This window comes from Argopecten irradians, unplaced genomic scaffold (assembly GCF_041381155.1).
Source record: "Argopecten irradians isolate NY unplaced genomic scaffold, Ai_NY scaffold_0399, whole genome shotgun sequence".
In the NCBI taxonomy this organism is placed as follows: Eukaryota; Metazoa; Mollusca; class Bivalvia; order Pectinida; family Pectinidae; genus Argopecten; species Argopecten irradians.
Window position 1 is genome coordinate 20,906 of NW_027187866.1, and position 15,577 is coordinate 36,482.

General features: G+C 36.0%; 1 pseudogene; it reads right to left on the minus strand.

Annotated features, from left to right (window-relative positions):
• Nucleotides 1-8,409: 8,409 nt before the first annotated feature.
• On the minus strand, nt 8,410-9,716 carry LOC138312628 (uncharacterized; annotated as a pseudogene).
• Between the last annotated feature and the right edge of the window lie 5,861 nt (nt 9,717-15,577).

The window sequence follows — 15,577 nt, forward strand, 5'->3', positions numbered from 1 at the left end:
AATCCCAGATATGCCGTTCTGTGTTTGGGAATTGCCCTGTGAAAATGGGATTTCTGTATCTCGGAAAAGATGGAATCTATTGAAAAAACGGAATGGCGGAAAACTTCAAAAGTTTACTTGAAAGGAAGTTGGGATGAAATATAACTTAATTGAAGTATCGAGAAAAACTTAGACCATTAAGTTGTATAATTATATACAAAACTGAAATGTAAATAATAACATGTACATGCACAGTAACAGTATATCGGACATTGACCCAAACAAAGTGGTCCAGAGTGCCTGTATCGCTCACCTGGTTTGTAATGCCAAGTACTGTTGTGAATACAGGTTTCATTGTTTCTTTTCTGAAGGAATTTGAATATTTACCTCTAATTCCCATATTTGTTTGTGGACTAATTTGGTTACAATCCAAAGCTGAACTCTAGGACAAGTAGCGTTTTTATTGGATTTACCTCTATTTCCCCAATTGGGCACCGCCTCCCCCTCTGCCTCCCGTGGGGTCCAGAGTCAGAAATATTGCGATTTCCTGTTCCGGATTATTGTAGTGATTTCCTTATGTTTGCTCTGCCGAGCTTTTGACTTATAAATTATGGCCAGATATTTAGTCAAATCTTAAAAAGTCATAATTCGATTACCTATTACAACATTCCTTTGATGTTATGAAACATTGTTGCAAATATCGGACCCTTTGTAAATGTTTGAACACGGCTTGAACAAAGTCAAACAGCAAAGTGCTATGCAGTGCACTTTCACTACGGTCATATAGTAAATGCCGTTTTAAAGGTGAGGCAGCTCGAGCTTTCATATCTCAAGATAGAAGAGCGTAGTATTTTCATCAGGATCATAGCTTGGTTTACTAACCGGTTAATATAGCAGTGTTACGGTCGTACATATTTTTCAGTGAAAAAAAAGGACAGATGACTGTTGACTAGAGATTGACACAATCATTGTTAAGATGTCTATATTGTATTTGTTTGATTTGATCTTATTTACATAATATAAAATGTCGCTATAAAATTATAAATAACGTTAATGAAAGGTCTAATAGTAATTACATATTTTAAAGGGAGATTTCACATATCTAGATGGAAGACAGCGGTAGTAATTATAATTCGCAAACCAAATAAACCAAAATAATATGGACTTTTGCAAACTGTTTTTGTTTTGTTCGTTTTGAATCAATTTAAAACCGTCCTATTAACAGCTATGGTCATGTAAGGACGGCCTCCCATGTATGCTGTGTGTTGCATGTATGTTGTGTGGGGTGCGTGTTTTTGGAGACTTTTGCTAAACACATTTTACACGATTATCGTTGTGAATATTCAATTCACTAATTTTGTACATGTGTGTTTTATTATTTAATACCTTCAATTAGGGTTTGAAAGTAACTTAAAACAGCATTTAATTTTCATCGCGGGTTTGCTTATTATTGTTTTGATGTGCTCAGGCTTGCTTCGCGTACCTATGATTGCTGCATCAAAAAAAGAGAGGACATTTTTCAGGCAGCCCAATTGGACCAATTCACATACTTTTGCCACCATTCTATCGAAGGGACGTGGTGGTTGCGGATGCAGTGCTGACCGTATCTTGGAGTTGACCCATTTACCATTGTTTGCTTTGTGAAATGGTATATTTAGCTTTGTTGAATTATACATTATTATAGTTGACAGTTATAGTGTTTGTTTTTTTTCTTTTAGAAATATTCACACTATTTACTGAAGACATGCCGCCGAAGACACTCAAGCAACACACCACACCCGGTCACATTTATACTGAACAAACGGGCGAACCAGTCGTCCCACTCTCCTCATGTGCTGAGCGCTAAGCAGGAGCAGAAATTACCACTTTTATAGACTTTGGTATGTCTCGGCCAGGGGACAGAACCACAATCTTCCTCACAGGGGCAAAAACGCTCAACGCAAGGCCACAAGTGAGGCCGGTGCCAAGGAAGGCATTATGGAAAGACATACAGTCAGTTAGGAAGAAAAGCAAAGATTAATATCCTTAATGTAGTCGCCTTTTTACGATCATGCAATAGGGGCAGCAGGTACACAACCTTATGTAGAAAGAATTATTTTGTGGTTTACAGACTTACCCCCTGTTTACAAAAAGAGTACGTGCTACTGGTGAAGACATTTCTTTCAAAAAGATAAAAGTTGCCGACAAGACGGTTAATCGTATCTGTATGCCTTTGGAGAAAAGCCGGCTGAACAACAATTCCTCCAGAGGAGATGTATCCAGCCTTAAACACTTTACAGTCACCTCGACCTTTGACGATATCCAGTAACCTCGACCTTTGACGATACAGTCACCTCGACCTTTGACGATGAGGGCAAAGTGCCTGCTCTGATAAATACGGACTCCTCAGCAGCCATCAATTGACCTACATATGACACCTAAAAATTTCACGCAAGTTTCTTCCCATTAGACAGCGCCATTGCCAAAATCATTTATTTCACTGCTGTCATTGATATACATCTGAAGTATCATATATTGAAGAGAAATACCACGATGTATCAATGTGTATAAAAACAATCATGTATATGGAATCCACACAAGTCGTTTTGTGTATAACATGCATATATGTACTTTGATTTATTAACCACAGCTAGGCATGTAAACATCTGGGACTATTGCTGAGTATTTCATAAATAATTTGTTATAATTTTGTAGTAATTGTGAAAATTTGTCTGCTGCAAATAAACAGCAACCCCGCAATAATATATAGTTGATTTACAATGAAATTGCATAATGCATCAGCATGACAAGCATCAATGTATATGTTAGTATTCTAGTTTTCTTTATATAAATTGCCAACTAACAGCAACTTGTGTTCATTTTTATATGCCAAATACCTGTATCATCCTTTATAACAGATTGTATTGTTGTCATATACCACAACATACCTATATTTGTGTATTTTCTATATACTATAACATATTATCCACTTGGTACACTTCAGAATTCTTACTGCCCTTCATGTTTTGGATTCCAGTATTTACAAATTTGTTAATGTATTTAGCCCTACGAAGGTAGGGTGTTAGAATTGTAACCTGCATATGCCTCCTATTGCATGATCTTAATAAGGCGACGTCTAGAAATTTAGGGATCTTAACTTTTCTCATTCTTTAGTAATTTCTTAATCCTCTCTTGGCCACCGCCTCCAACTTTTTGCCTTTTCCGTTGAGACGATATAATCGCCCTATGAGGTTATAGCTATATGGTTTTCTTGTCCCCTAGCCGAGACACATAAAAGTCATTGTAAAAGTGGGGTCTGATAGTTTCTATCCTGCTATAGCACTCTCAGCATTAAGGAGTTGGGACGACTAGTTTATAAAAAGGGCAATAATTCACTAATACAAGGAAGAAACAACATGACAAGAGGTCCAGAGGGCCTGTATTGCTCACCTGTTTTTTTTAGTAATTATCACAAAGACACTTACAATTAGAAAATTAACGAAATTGACTATAAAATTTGTTCAATTTTGAATAATAACCATTTAATGATGATATAGATACCATACAAATATGCTATCCAATACATAGATTCAGAGGGGAGAGTAATTTATATGAAAATAGTAGCCTAATTGACCATTTTGGTCCCGCGTCTAAGGCCCCGGGGGTTAGCCCTATTCATTTGTACAATTTCAAATCCCCACCATATAAGGATGCTACCATTGCATTATGAGTGCTCTTCCATGCTTGGTTGCAGGGAAGAAGTCGTTTCAGCCAAATTGATCCTTTTGACAACGCCCCTTAGCCCCCGGATGGGTCAGTTCCATCACTTGTATACTTTTGAATCCCCATCATCCTATAAGGATGCTACCATTGCCGATCATGATTGCTACTCCATGCTTAGTTTTCAGAGAAGAAAGTCATTTATATGGAAAAAGCCACATTGAGCGCTTTTGACCCCGCCCCTTCAGGCCCCCAGGGGTCAGCCCCATCATTTGTACAATTTTGAATCCCCCACCCTATAAGGAAAGCTACCATTACATTACGGGTTGCTATCTCATGCTTAGTTTTCAGAGAGAAGTTGAAATTCTAAAAATTTTTATTTTTTTTTATTTTATTTTTTTTTTGTTTATAATTCCCTAAAATTGATTGCTTAATATCCAGAAAACCATATAATGTAATCTAAAGACCATATACCAAATGCAGAAATTCAATGTCAGTTATCAAGGTGAGGAAATAGTAAAGTACAGATTGGCCCCTTGAGCATCTTGAAATTCTCAAAATTCTACTTTTTACCTTTAAATATTTGCCCATACAACCGAAAACAATACTTATAAATCCAAATATCTGTGTTTAAATCCATATCATTGCCATGTATAATGCATTTCACAACATGCAACAAAACCTTAACTTTTAGTATTTCGACCCATTGGACATCTTGAAGTTATCAAAAATTCGGGCATTTTCCTTCCTTAAAATGATTGTTCCTACCCATCACAACACTTTAATAATACAGATAACTACACCCCCCATCCTCGGGAGAGGCTAGTTAAACGATTTGATGAATATATTGAACAAATTTATCATTCATATCTTTCATGAAAAAATCTCACTTCCGAATTTTGCAACTATCTATTCCTGTTGATTGAATATTATACTTTAGTATATATATACATGTCTATGAAGCGATTATTTAACCATTTTAAATAGATATATGTGACGCGCGAACGGCGAAAATGGGGTCAGATGAGGAATAAATTGACAAATTGAGTTTTATACAATTTTTTGTCAAGCTTACATTATAAATTATGTAAATCCAAAAAATTAGGTCTCTATGTGGTACGGTTATGGAGAAAAATTTGTTTGTTTACCTGTATCACTTCACTGAACACAGAAAAACACAAAAGTCAAATAACGTCATAAAAGTATATAATATTTGCAACACATAACAAAAGGGATATATTGACATGTCAATACTTTTGAATAACAACATATATTTCAAAACCAAAACAAATATTTTATGTTATATCCCTTCTTAATGTACGAAAAATAAATTGTCCATATCATCTTTAAAACGTCGTTACAACGTATGACAAAATGTATATACAATCTAAAGGGAGATAATCTAATGTCAAAATTTTTGAAAGAATTCAAAGATTAAAATATTAACTCCAAAGCCATATAATATTTGAAATGATCACAAACTTCTTAAATGTTTTTGATAGATCATGAAGCTAGCAAAGTAATAACATTCAGTAAAATATTGGAATAATTACTGAGAATTGTATAAATAGGCTGGAAAAAGTCAGGTTAAAAATGGAAAAGGAAGAGGGAGGGGGCCGTTTAAATCGGCACACCTCGATTTTTATATATATACATGTTAAAATTTATATGCACACAGCCGCTTACTTCACTTCCCCTACATCGGTAACTACAAATTTTGTGTCTAATATATTAGTAATATATTGATCCTCAATGTACTTATTTAATTTCCAACTTTAAAATCAGTCTAAGTTTAATAGTACTAGTATATCCACTAGGAATAGATAAAAATTGGGAGACAGCCAATAAAAAAACAAACAGTGAAGGCTACTTAGTGTTAATAATCGGTTGTAAAATCACATTCAATGATCGGTTTAGGACAACCTACTAATTATCAATTTTTGAATTTGGATTACATTTAGATAAACTTTTTTTATATTTATGTATTCAACCTTTTATTTTCTCTGAAGAATTTTAGAAAGATATCTTGTTGCAACGGTTCAAACGAAGTGTTTTTTTTTAATTCAAATTATTGTTTATCTAACATGTCTAAGACATATTTGAGAAAATTTGTTTTTACACCAATATACAAATGATAAAGGTTCAGAACAATATAAAATAAGCACAAGTTATCTCCCATTTTAAATAATTGATTATTGAATTTCATAATCGATAGTCCTTTAGGAAAATCATAATCGATCGATCATCAATTGAAAAACAATAATCAGTCCAACACTAGGTGGTAGAATCAAAGGTCATGTGTATATATACAATATACATTTAAAGACAAAGTTCTGTTGTCAAAAGGAATATCGCACTCACAAATTCCTACATAAAATAAACTTATTTCCATCACTACAGATCTTTTGAGACAAGACACGCCTTACAAATGTGAACAATGTAATTTTCAGTCATTTTCATCGTAAAAGTAAACCTTTCCGTTTGCATGGAACATTTGGTACTTGGTTGCTTTCTGTCAGATCCATTTCTGACTTTGGTACAGTGGGTTTTGGACAGGTAATGTTTTTTGAACTTTCACTTTTACAAAATTCCCTAATATTGTCCCATATAAGTACCATTGTCTAGAAGGATCTAGTCCTTTTGAACATAATTTCCGTCTGGTTCATTCTTCTGCAGAAGGACGGATTTCCTTTCTCTCTATAAGTATCTGACATTGTACTGGACACTGCTAAGTGAGGTCCCTCCGACGATCCGTACACCAACACTTCCACCAGGCTTTGTAGATTCTCCACAGACAATGGTGGGTATTATTTGTTCAGGTTTTTTCAAATGGCTTGATAAGTATTGTTTCAGGTAACACCTTCCATTCTATAACGATGACATGTGTTTTGTTCTCACTTTAATGAACTCATGTGTTGAATATTGTGTCCCACTCCGTGAAGAAAAGTAGTTAAAGCTGGTAGCGAGCAACCTTCTCTAAAACTTTCAGGATTACTAGATCCTCCAGCTGCAATTTCCACACACCAAAATGCCATCCAGAGTCAAACTTTGGATGGGTGCAGCCACATCATCATCGGAGTACTGGATAACCAATACATGAAGAAGTAAAACCAAAAAATGGAGTGTAAAAATACACATATAGAAACGGAAAAAAAAAATGAGTTCATTGAATATTTTTAATTTTCTGAGAAACCAACTATTTTAAAATGTAGACTGATTGACTGATAAAAATAGACAAAAAACTTTAAAATTATTACCATTAGAAGTTTCTAATGCTACAAATTAATTATGTAGGTATTGTACTACTGCTATACAATATGGTTTTATTAAAACAGGATATAATGTCATACTTCGTACTATATGGGCGAAATGAAAATTTTTAAGATCAACATATATAAAAACAAAAATGGTGGTTGACGGTTAAGCTAACAAACCTATGAAGGGGGACTTAACCAACTATCACCCTCCAAAGAGGCATACCCCTAACTCAATGTTTGTTTTTATTCTGTCCCACTGCAGTTGTCAAAATGGATGGATGGCGATTCGTTCTACCATGTCGCATGATGATGCAAAAAGTGGAAGGACCAATGGCTGAAAACTGAGTTAGCTCCCTTTCCTACTCTCTGAACCTTTCAGCAGCTTCAACCACCAAATAGAAAACATGCTGTCCTGTTGAATAACTTACAATGTATCTGCTCAAGTAAAAGGAATACTGTAGTTAATTCCTACCATTTATCATTGTCAGAATAACTCAACAAATGTTGTACAACAGGAAATCTTCACTGTCACTCCAATTTGGGTGGTGATATTAAATTGAAATCTCATATCATTAAAGGAAATTTTTCAATAAAAAAGGTGTTTTAAGGTAAATGAATATACATGTAATTTAAATTACCAATAATTGGATTATGTTTGATTTGATTTAATTTGCAAATCATAAAACAGATAGTATTTTAAAGAATCAATTTAAAAATATTGGTTATTAAAGATTATCTTAAGCTTATTAAAGTAAAACTCGGGGGTTAATTCCTGAACCTTCCGAGCAGATTCCAAAGACACTGCATTTCCTTGGTGTCTTAAAGAAGATTGGACCACCTTGTTGAGCATGATGGGGAAAATGGAACAGTGTATGTGCGAAATCCCAGGAATAGTGGAAAAGCACCATCAACTGTACAGGGTGAATTGCCTACAAAGAAATAAAGACAGACCATATACACTTTCTACATAACTATGGAGCATTACTACACGTCAAGTATATTTGTTTGTTTTTTTTATATATAAATTAATTTGATAAATACAATTTGTTTCTTAAAAATCATAATACAATTGTACATGTAAGTTAAGTGTTAATTGAAATCAAAAAAGATTTCATTATGAAAACATTCAGATTTTTTCCCCAATTCATGAATAAAAATTTAAAGGTTTTTTATGTGTAAAAAAATTGAAAGGCATTTTCATGTAATATTATAATTCCCCGGTATGTATACACGAGTGGTCTTTATCTTAACATTCTAGTCTACTGAAAGCTAGGCTGAAAAGCTGTAATAGCAGACTTGGAACCTGTTTAAAATAATAATCTATATAAACTTTGAATAATTTGATATGCTTTATTTAAAGATGTCTATCTGAAGAATCTATTGCTCAGCAAAAATGTAAATATGATTTGTATTTCTTTATTTATTAATTACCTGTTTGTCTTCTCTGTTTCTGACAATAACTTGAAACTTTTCTTTACTCTCTGTGCCACTGCTTTCTGTATATATCTCTCTGTTGTTTTGCCTGACTTATATGAGTACAGAGTATTCCTCCAAGACTTGTTTTCTTTTCATCATCATTTATTGAACCAGTAGCAGATAATTTCAATGAAAAAAAAAGAAAGGCAAGAGTTACACAAGTCTTGTACATGGTTTCATAACTGTGATATATGGGCATAGATCATGCCATACTCTTTGGAAGGTGCGTAGACTCACTCGTCTATAATTCATTTTGCCGGCCAGTGAATCAAACTTTTCAAAAAAATGTCCATGGCAGTTGTATCCGAGGGAAGAAGAAGCACTTTTTCAGACCTGTAATTTGGTAAAATCTTCCCGGAATAGGCAATGCATTGTCTCTAGCAAATTTTGACAAGAATGTCATTGATATTCTGTCTGTCTTGTACAGAGAGAGCATTTATGCGGAGCTTTTCCAGAATTTCCATGTTTTCGTGGCATCAAACCAACAGTATCTAGTGACTTACTAATTGCCATTGTAATTTGTTCTTGCTGATGCCATGAATAAAACAAAATGTAGTTCTACAAACACGGATTCCATTGAAATAAAACTCCTGATATGGTCGCTCTCCGTTCCTTTAACTCTTGTGTTTCTTAGATTGGGTATGACTGCCAGATTTACGATGAGCAAATAGCTCAGCCTTAACAGTAATATCTAGTTCATCATGTGTTGAATTGGTGACAATGTTCTCTAAATTCAAATGCCGATTCTAAGTCTATTTTTACACTACATGCTTCTCCACCATACACTTTACAGCCACATGTGTCATTACGAAATTTTGCCTGTGCTATATATTCAATAGTGTCACATTCAGTGGGATCTGTTGAAACAAATACAAAACATCATTATCATCTGATGACTTATCGGACTCGTAATTACACTCGTCTTCACTGGAATCTGTAACGAAAGTTCTCTGAAAAGCATCGGCGCTACCCTCGGATGATGTGTACAGTCTTGAATAATAAAGTTGATTCTAACAGTCTCTATTTCATCTATAAATGGTTTATCCTGATTCAAAATAATTTCTGCTGGAATGCTACAACAACTATTGTTCGTTGCAGTAGATAGTTGACTCATTTTAATGATTCAAGTCTAACATGATTTCGTGCCATGGTACATTAATTCAAACTGTCGAATAAGTATAAGCTTACGTATGATACGCGTTTCATAACATCGCGAAGTATAAAGTGATACTACTTTAACTACTCAGTTTGAACGTTCCTTCATTAATATAACATCATATCTCACCTACCGGGCTTGGTTTTCATTGATCAAGTAATCATCATTGCAGATTACACACTATGACAATTCAGAGAGATGTAAAACGTACGTGTTGTTGTCATTACGCCACTAAGAAAACTAACTAGAGTGATCTCGTACACCCGTAAACACCGGGTGCGTTCGGGTCCGTGCTTCTATAAATATGCGTAAGCTTGTGTCATCTTTGGGATTCCAGTATATTAACAATGCACATTTATTATTTTGAAACAAAACAATTAACTCATAAGCCAATATAATAAGTAACACATTTAAATTTAGTGTCGTATTTTATTTAACACACATGTCTTCACAGCAAGTTATCAAGTTTTGTCGGCAAGAAGCAAAGATAATTGGATCTGCCGATCGAAGAATAAAAGAATTTACGAGATCAAACAGTTGTTTATTACAGTTGATAAACCAAAGTAATAGTTTGACTTTAATTATATTGTACATTTCATGGTAGTCCAAGCTTATGTGTGTTGCTAGACTAGTCAATTATATTGTGTGGAAAAAAAAGTCTCCGATCAAGCGTCACTAGAACTTCAAAAAATACCATTGCAAAATGTCTCGTGATTTTAGACGTGCTTTTTCTCAGATTGGAGGTCTTGCCGCAATCTGTACCCATTTTCGCAGTCGCCGTCCACATATCTAGGTCTCTGGCTTTCTGGATCTTGAAGAAGATTTTTTAATGATATTTTTAAAAAAAAATTGCACATTTGAAATGTGACCCATATTTCCAATTGGAACATGACATTTTAACAGAAAAAAGTGTTACCATTGGTTATTTGTTAATTAGGTCATCGACACAAAATGCATATTTTTCGTCCGTCTTATATTGCTGTGTGGTAACTTTTCACATTTTGAATTTACTTCTCAAGTTCTTTCAGTGCGATTTAGCTGAAAAATGTCCTGACATGTCTCGACAAGTGTTCTTATTTTGAGGTCCTATCAATAAGTCTAAGATGGCTGACACAGCTGCACACATTTTGAACTTTTAAAGTTCTACAGTGCGATTTAGCTGAAACTTGCTTGAAATTATCCTGATATGGTTCCTACCGATGTGTTTTTCTTTTTAAAGTTGATCAGTAATCAAAGATGTCCATCACAGCAATACAACATATAGTATAAAAATTGTAGAAGTACATTGAAGATAATAGTTTATTTGAACCCTGTGACCTTTGAAAGATCAAGGTCATTCATTTGAACATACATGTACTTGGTAGCTCTTTATCCAATCATGCTACATGCCCATTAGCAAGTCTCTAGGGCTCTCAGTTATTTACAAGACGTTGATTAAAGGTTTTAGCCTTTTTTGACCCCTATATGACATTGCATGTCAAGGCCATCACAGGTCATTCATTTGAACAAATTTGGTAGCACTTTATTCCAGCATGCTACAGGCACAATATCAGATCTCTAGGACTGTTACAAGATGTCAGTTAGAGAGTTTAGCCTTATTTGACCCCTTTGACCTTGAATGAAGGACTAGGTCATGGCAATTTATCGAGGTATAAAAATATAAAGTACATGTACCAATCTTCACACCAGTCTAAGCACCAGCCCTACTGCTCTTGTGCAAGAATCAGATGCAATAAGAGTTCTGTAAGTGTGTGTGTGTGTTTAATTACTTTGGATACATTCAATTGTGTATAAATTAGTGTAAGTTTAATATTTTATAGGGACAGTTTAGATCCCTTTCCGAGATCCGGAAATCCGGAAATAATAGATGTACAGGTCAAACTATTTGCTCATTGTATGTTGGCATCAGTTCACCAAAAGAAACCCACTAAACCCTCATCTTTACAATGTCATTCAATTCATCTGATTCTTTCAAGTGCAATAGCACTCGTGCTTAGGACTGGTCCGAAGATCGGTACCTGTACTACTATTACATGGATCCAATATGGGTGAAACTGTGTTAAAGGTAGGCATAAAAATACAACGTAAATTATAATGATTTATGTGTACAAATAATCAAGAGAACTACATTGAAGATATAATGTAGGCAAAATATATATTCAGCATTATTCACTTTCATAAAATAACATCTTCAACTACGTGAAGTGGTCATTATGGTATTCTAGATCACAGAAGGATCGTAGCTAGATTTAAGCTTACACTGCACCATTGTAAGCTTATATACCGATAGAAAATCACGGTGACACGTGTAGTTACAGATAAATATTACATGTACATTATTTGATGCATTCATATTGATCATGAGATAACAAGTAACAAAATGGCTCCATGAGCAACTGATCATGAGCATTGGTATGAATTCTTTCTTTCTAAGACATCATATATGTAGCTTTATGAAACTCATTATGCAGTACCACCCTTTAAATCATTACCGCTTTACCCTGTCATGTGCTAGTGGAGCAAAGATTTTTTTGTAGAACTCATCCAATCACTTTTTAACTTTTTTTGTCATTTTATACCTGAAACAGATAAGTAATACACACTTCAGTGGCTATATTTATAACGTCATCTGATTCGTATTTTTTCCAGATGCAGTACAGGAGAGGAGCAAATGTAGCAGCCAAACAGGGATTCAAACCCAGGGACCCTCAAACACTAGCCGAATAATGCTCCACCGCTGAACTACCTGGTCAACGAGGATCAACCCAGTCCATTCCCACTGCATTCCTTCCTCCCTTTTCAAAGTCTTTGCCTTCAAAGGCATTTTAAGACCACTATATGTATAACACCATGTTTATGTCGACACTAAATCCAGAACCAGGGGTATATACACATTACACCAGGGTTATATAGACACTACAGCCCTAACACCAGGGGTATATAGACACTACAGCTCTAACACGGGGTTATATAGACACAACAGCTCTAGGGTCAGGGTATATATAGACACTACAGTCCTAACACCAGGGTTATATAGACACTACAGCTCTAACACCAGGGTTATATAGACACTACAGCTCTAGCACCAGGGTTATATAGACACAACAGCTCTAACACCAGGGTTATATAGACACTACAGTTCTAACACCAGGGTTATATAGACAATACAGCCTCTAACACAAGCGTATATAGACACTACAGCCCTAACACCAGGGTATATAGACACTACATGGTCTAACACCAGGGTTATATAGACACTACAGGTCTAACACCTGAGGTTTTATATAGACACTTACAGGTCTAACACCAGGGTTATATATACTCAAAACTACAGGGTTATCTAGGCTCTAAGCTCACTCCAGGGTTATATAGACACCTCAGTCCTAACACCCATGGTAAATAGCCACTACAGCTCTAAACACCAGGGTTATATAGACACTACAGCTCTAACACCAGGGTATATTGGACACTACAGCTCTAACATCAGGGTATATAGACACTACAGCTACACAACAGGGTACCATAGAGACACCATCAGCTCTAACCCCAGGGTATTTAGACACTACAGCCCTAAACACCAGGGTATATAGACACATAGCTCTAAACACCAGGGGTACATAGACAACAGCTCTACACCAGGGCTATAATAGACACTACAGCTCTAACACCAGGGTATATAGACAGCTACAATAGCTCTAACACCAGGGTATATCAGATACCAGACCCTAACACCAGGGTAATATAGACACCACAGTCCTAGTCCACAGGGTTATATAGACACTAGCTCTAACACAGGGTTATATAGACACTAGCTCTAACACCAGGGGTTATATAGGACACTACAGGTTAACACCAGGGTATATAGACACTACAGCTCTAAGACACCGGGGGTATATAGACACTACAAGTCTATCACCAGGGTTATATAGACTACAGGTCTAACACCTGGAGTATATAGACACTACAGCTCTAACACCAGGGTTATATAGACACTACAGCTAACACCGGGGTATATATAACACTACAGCTCTAACACCAGGGTATATATAGACACTACAGCTCTAGGGTCAGGGTTATATAGACACTACAGCTCCTAACACCAGGGTTATATAGACACTACAGCCCTAACACACCGGGGTTATATAGACACTACAGCTCTAACACCAGGGTTATATAGACACTACAGTCTCTAACACCAGGGTTATATAGACACTACAGTCTAACACCAGGGTTTATATAGACACTACAGCTCTAACACCAGGGTTATATAGACACTACAGCTCTAACACCAGGGTTATATAGACACTACAGTCTAACACCAGGGTTATATAGACACTACAGCCTAACACAGGGTATATAGACACCTCAGCTCTAACACCAGGGTTATATAGACACTACAGCTCTAACACCAGGGTTTATAGACACCTACAGGTCTAACACCAGGGTTATATAGACACTACAGCTCTCTATATACACATAAGACCCCAGGGTTTATAGACACTACAGCTCTAACACCGGGGGGTATATAGACACTACAGCTCTAACACCAGGGGTATATAGAAACTACAGCTCTAACACCAGGGTTATATAACACTACAGCTCTAGCACCAGGGTTATATAGACAACTACAGCTCTAACACCAGGTTATATAGACACTACAGCCCTAACACCAGGGTATATAGACTCTACAGGTCTAACACCGGGGTATATAGACACATACAGCTCTAACACCAGGATATATAGACACTACAGATCCAGGGTCAGGGTTATATAGACACTACAGTCCTAACACCAGGGTTAATATAGACACTACAGCCCTAACACCAGGGTATATAGACACCTCAGCTCTAACACCAGGGTACATAGACACTACAGCCCTAACAACAGGGTATATAGACACTACAGCTCTAACACCAGGGTACATAGACACTAACAGCCCTAACACCAGGGGTATATAGACACTACAGCTCTAACACCAGGGTTAATAGACACTACAGCCCTAACACCATAGACACTACAGCTCTACACAGGGTTATATAGACACTACAGGTCTAACACCAGGGGTACATAGACACTACAGCCCTAACACCAGGGTTATATAGACACTACAGCCCTAACAACAGGGTATATAGACACTGCAGCTCTATCACCAGGGTTATATAATCACTACAGCTCTAGCACCAGGGTTATATACACACTACAGGTCTAACACCAGGTTTATATAGACACTACAGGTCTAACACCAGGTTTATATACACACTACAGGTCTAACACCAGGGTAAATAGACACTACGACTCTAACACTGGGATATATAGACACTACAGCTCTAGCACCAGGTTATATAGAAACTACAGGTCTAACACCAGGGTTATATAGACACTACAGGTCTAACACCAGAGTTATATAGACACTACAGGTCTAACACCAGGGTTATATAGACACTACAGATCTAGCACCAGGCTTACCAACCAAGATACTGAAAATTGTTCTACCCATTGGTTGAGCCTTGAGAAGTGTGTGAAGTTAAGTGCCTGCTAGATCACTGGCCAGCCCTCCAGAGCTACAGGTACTTCAATTCTCATGATGTGGTGACGAAGTCTGGTCGAATCAAGAGGTTAATTGATGCTCAACTATCATCTCCCAAGATGAGAATGTACTACTTGTTTCTGGCTTTCATCCTAGAGCCACTCAAACGGTTTAACACAACTTTTCGTGTATTACTATAATTCTAATATATATGAAAAGTAGCAATTATTTTGAAGAAAAAAAAGTATGACAGAATATTTTAATTTGTATATGATCATGTGTATGATTGTAGTTCTTGTTAATATAAAGTCTATATTTTTATATGAATGTCACACCCTTATGTTTTAATCATTGATAATTCTTAATTATTTTACACAACAATTTTTGGACATTGGACCATTGTGCCTGAGGCATATGTAGTCGACAATGAAGACAGCATTTCCCCATCCTTGATCAATAGATTTTTTGGGTAAGTTAAACAAT